The sequence below is a fragment of the Microcebus murinus genome, chromosome 4, assembly GCF_040939455.1.
Source record: "Microcebus murinus isolate Inina chromosome 4, M.murinus_Inina_mat1.0, whole genome shotgun sequence".
In the NCBI taxonomy this organism is placed as follows: domain Eukaryota; kingdom Metazoa; phylum Chordata; class Mammalia; order Primates; family Cheirogaleidae; genus Microcebus; species Microcebus murinus.
The window spans coordinates 86569173-86574688 of NC_134107.1; the positions used below are offsets into that span (position 1 = coordinate 86569173).

At 36.5% G+C, this 5516-nt stretch overlaps 1 pseudogene; it reads right to left on the reverse strand.

Moving 5' to 3' along the window:
* Nucleotides 1-4013: 4013 nt before the first annotated feature.
* On the reverse strand, nt 4014-4429 carry LOC142870487 (large ribosomal subunit protein eL34-like; annotated as a pseudogene).
* Between the last annotated feature and the right edge of the window lie 1087 nt (nt 4430-5516).

Below are 5516 nucleotides of genomic sequence, written 5' to 3' on the forward strand. Positions count from 1 at the left end.
GTACCTTATAAATCATAAACACAGGATGAATGAAATTGTCGAATAGGAAACCTGAATATTTTTATCTTGTAGCAGCAGTGTCATATAAGCAAAAGAATTTTGATTCAACTGAGTACGCAGATGGCTTTTGGGGAAAAAATTTTACATGGTGTGAATCATTTTCAAAGTGAAACACTCTAGGACAAAATTATTATTACAAATTGTTTATTTCTACTCATTGCTCACATTTGTATTGAGTGGAGCATTTGTATCAATTGATTCTTTATTTAAATTACACATGTCAGAAGTAATTTTTGAGTACAGAAGTAAATTTATCAGTCATTTAATAAACAATATAACAGTCTATCAATAGAGAGGTTTTAAAACCCCAGGATATTTTTAGCTCCACTGTAGATTTCATGAATTATTTATTTTCCCTGGGTTTTATTTTATTTTGTCATAGTGCCTTATTTAGTATGAAAGTATTAACACTGGTAAAGTAGAATATTATATTAGGATCTCCTTAACTCAAAGAGACTTGAATAAATTTCAGATAGGCAAGTGACCCTTTGCTATCCTTGGGACTTTCAGTGAAGTAGCATCTATATGACTGTGGAACTGAAAGTGCTAGCAGTTGATAAGTTATTCAATAGAGATTCAACAAATGTTTACTGAGCTCCTGCTCTGTAAATTTTGCAACGTGGGCCTCTAAAGACTTCACCACAGGCATGAATGTCTGCTCAAGCTGTCCGCTGCAGTTGCACACTACCATATGTGGCTGTCTGGATGACTCAACTGCTGCTGCTTATGCAAATCATGTTTCATTTTATACCCCTTAGGAACAAAATGGAGAAAAATAGTTTCAGATCCACCAACCAAAAAAGTATTTAATGGGTGTACAGAAACTCCTGGAGCTTACTAACAGAAAGTATAATGTGGTAAGAAGAGAATGGGCTTTGGAATGAAATCCACCTGGATCTCAAATTCTAGGCTATGTTACTATACCTTGCTTTTCCTAATTTTCAGTTTTCTCATTGAGAGGGAGAAAGAGGGCCAGGCGCAGTGGCTCACGCCTGTAATCCTAGCACTCTGGGAGGCCGAGGCGGGCGGATTGCTCAAGGTCAGGAGTTCAAAACCAGCCTGAGCAAGAGTGAGAACCCCCCCACACCCCTGTCTCTACTATAAGTAGAAAGAAATTAATTGGCCAACTAATATATAGAGAGAAAAAATAAGCCGGGCATGGTGGCTCATGTCTGTAGTCCCAGCTACTCGGGAGGCTGAGGCAGAAGGATTGCCTGAGCCCAGGAGTTTGAGGTTGCTGTGAGCTAGGCTGATGTGACGGCACTCTAGCCTGGGCAACAAAGTGAGACTATTCTCCAATTGTAGCCATGTTCTTCCTCTGAACACTGCTCCCTTTCCCATTCCTGGAAGGCATGTTGCCCTGCCTCTCTGGCTCATCGTTTATTGGAACAGGGATGAACACTTGACTCAAACAGAGACAAAGGTATTCTTTCTCTAAGAAATTTGGACTTCGACTTGGGCTGTACTTGCTGCTGAAACTGAGAACATATAAAATCAATGGCAGGAGGTATCATTATCTGCCATGTATGGGGAGAAATAAAGGAAGCTAGTCCTCATAGTGAGAAGAGGCAGATAGGCATAATGAAGTAAAGAAGACTAATATAGGGGAAGAAGAGAGAGACAGACAGAGAGAGAGATACAGACACAGAGAGAGACCTGTTGCCTTGGTTTCTGCCAACTTTCCTCTTTCTGGCTTTGACCACTACTACAACTGTCTGCTCTTTCTAATCATAGTATCTGTGAAATATACACTATATCCTTGAGAAATAATGGTTAATTTGTCAAAGATTGATTCTTTGCAGGCTAGATTCAGAAAAGAAATTGACCTCCTGAAGACCTCCATGGAACCCCTTTATGGCCTAGTGCTTAAGTGATTAACCCTAGCCAAGAGAAAGGCCTGACCCCAGCTCTGATCACACCAGGAGAAGGCTCGGGCTTTCCAATCATCAACACTGCTGTGAAAAACCTAGCTGCTAGATTTCCATATTATATTATATGTAGCAAAAGTTCTTGGATCTACCTACTCTCTAATCACACTACAGAAGAAGCTAGTGCTCACCTCAACATTAATATTGAGCTGGAAGGAAGGCAGTGCAGCCAAAGAGTTGGAGTCTCTTCCCTGCAGTCTGTCATTTGAGTTTGCTTTCTATCTCTGCACTGACCTAGAATACTACGGGCAGCAGGGAACTGGCTCAGTGGCTATTGTTCCTATGTTCAAGAGCTTTTCCCTGTTGAATACTGCTGTATCAAGCCTGGTGTGTTCTTGTCTAAGAATTTGCTCTTGTTTTTAATGACAATCCTTATAACACAACTCCTTCTTTTTGCTTAAGCTACCTTATGGTTACTATTATTATCTGCCTAAAGTTTAAAGAGAGAAGGGTATAAATATAAATGTCTATTCTTCTAATATTCTGTATTTAGTAAAGGTCTCTCCTATAGATAGCTATGAGTAACTAAAGCCAAGAAAAAGTTCCTAACTCTTGATAGTTATGAAGGCATATAGAACAGGTGCCCTAAATATGCTTATCTACAGTACTTTCTTGCATTGTTCCTTGACTGATAACCTGAAACAGTAATTCAATGAGGTCCAAAGTTGTCTGCATGGATTTGGTGGGAGTACAAAAACTGCAGAAATGATACAGGATTTAGAGCTCTCATTCCAACGTGAAGAGGTTTAGTTGACTTCATAATTAGCTATGATTCAGGGCTCCTCAATATCCCCACAATGCTATGAAATATTACTTCACTAAGCATAAAGCCCGAACATGATAATATCCCAGGACTTCAGCAGGGTATTTCTTTATGCATTTATTCTCTCTCTCATGAAGTCCCTCAGGGGTATACTTTATCCAAGTAAGTATTTTATATTTTAATATAGGGCTATCTCTACCCTTTGACATTAGGATAACTTCTCTGATCATTAGTGATGGTCTTAGTCTGTACCTGCTACAACAAAATAGCTTAGAGTAGGTAATTTATAAGCAATACAAATTTATTTTTCACAATTCTGGGGGCTGGGAAGTCCAAGATCAAGGCACCAGCAGACTCATTGTCTGGTAAGGAGCTATTCTTCATAGACGGTAATTTCTCTGTGTCCTTTCATGGTGAAAGGGGGGTAAAGGAGCTTATTCAAGCCTCTTTTATAAGGGCATTAATCCTGTTCATGAGGTAGAGCCCTCATGACTTAATCACTTCCCAAAGGCCCTACCTCTTAATACTATCACATTGGGTATTAAGTTCAAACATTGGAGGGGGGCACCAATATTCAGGCCATAGCAATAGTCTTATTACTTTCATGATAGATATTTGGAAATTCATCCACACATCAATTTTGGTTCTATTACCTAAGTGACTTCATTGGTACTAAATCAGCACTTGTCAAAGAACCAGTAGAATGTCCAAGGTGTTGGTCCTAGGACAAAGGCTGAGAATTACCAGGTATAGACTTTCTTTTTAATTTTAAACAAATTTACTCTTTTCTTACTATAAAATTATCTGTGTTCATAGTAAAAAAACTTGTAAAATATACAGAATAAAAAATTTTTAACAACTTTAAAATCCCACTAAAAAGAGATGAATTATAGCACCGCAAGGAAAAAAAGTCCTTGCAGTCTCACACTAATTGCTTCTTGAAAGAAATCTACTTTCCTTTTGAGTTTACTTCCCTGCTTGCTGTACATTCTAGAGTTCTTTGTGATGATCTGTGGGCAGAAAATACTTAGTCTTATTTGCTCTAAAACGTCTTTGTTTTCCCTTCAACCTGCATATGAATAAAAATTTAGTTTGGTATAGAATTGTAATTTTTTTAAAAATCTTTTTCAACACTTTGAAGATATTACTACATCATTTTCTGTCATTTACTGTTTTGCATGAGAAGTATACTATCCATCTGATAGTCATTCCTTTGTCTTTTTTTTTTTTTTTCTGTAAGCCTTTTAATTTTTATTCCTCAAAAAAGGTTCATTTTCTTATTTAGCTTTCTGGCTCTGTTCTTGTCCCTTCAACACCTTCACAACGATTTTCTGCTCCTCGATAAGGAAAGCATGTTTGATCCTGTCACGAACACATTTAGCACACATGGAACCACCATAGGCCCTGCTGACATGTTTTTTTGTTTTAGTCAACCTCATAAGAATTTTAGGTCTCACAGGTCTCTCGCACTAACCCCTCGAAGTCTACCTGGGCACACACCACATGCAGATTTTGGTGCTTTCCCAACCTTCTTGGTATAAAGGTAAACAATTCTATTACCAGGGGTTCGGGACAGCCTAGTTTTGTTAGAGGCTGTGTTGTAGAAAAGCCTATGGCGATATGTCAAACATTGTACCATTTTGAGGGCCTGCAGACAGCGACCCCGGAAGAGCCGTTTGTCTTCTTTAATAAGGCAGTTTTTTAGAAGTTTTTTCTGGGTTTTTTGTTTTTTTACTAACAGACAGATTAGTTGAGTTTATTTTTTTCTGTTTACATCTTGTCAGCTACTTCCAAGATTTCAATCTTTCTTCAAATTTAAAAATTCATACATGGTTAATCTTTTGAATATAGCCTTTTCTTCTGAAACATTATTGTATGTAACTTGGAGGTTTTGATTCTGTTTGCCATGTCTCATAACAACATTTTCATATTTAAAAAAAAATCTCTCTGTGATGCTTTCTGAGTAACATACTCAGATCTAGTTTTCATTTTTTTAATTTATTTTTATTATACATATTTAACATGTTATATGTTATTTATATATATGTTTATATATAAATAAATATATATAAATAATATATATAGAGAGAAATGATTATAGACAAGCAAATTCACCTGTCTGTCACCTTCCATAGTTACTTCTTTTGTGCATGTATGTGGTAAGAGCACCTAAAATCTATTCTCTTTGCAAATTTCAATATACAATACAATATCATTAACTATAGTCCTCATGCTGTCCATTAGATGTCTAGAATATTTACCCTGAATAACTACAAGTTTGTACCTTTGACCTACTTCTCCCATTTCCTCCCCTTCCCCATCACTTGTAACCACTGGTCTACTTTATATATGTATGTATTCAACTTTTTATTAGATTCTACATATAAGTAAGATAATGAATTTTTTTTCCTGTGTTTGCCTTATTTCACTTAGCATAATACCCTCTGGATATATCCATGCTATTGCAAATGGAAGTATCTCCTTGTTTATGGCTGAATAATATTTCATTGTGTGTATGTGTGTGTGTGTATATATATCATAATTTATTTATTCATTCATCTGTCAATGAGCATTTAGACTTGTTTCCATATCTTATCAATTGTGAATAATGCTGCAGTGAACATAGGAGCATAGATATCTCTATGAGTTAATAATTTCATTTCCTAAGAATATATATGCAGCAGAGGGATTGCTCAGTCATATGGTAGTTCTATTTTCAATTTTTTGAGGAACCTCTATACTATTTTTTTATAATGGTCATACCG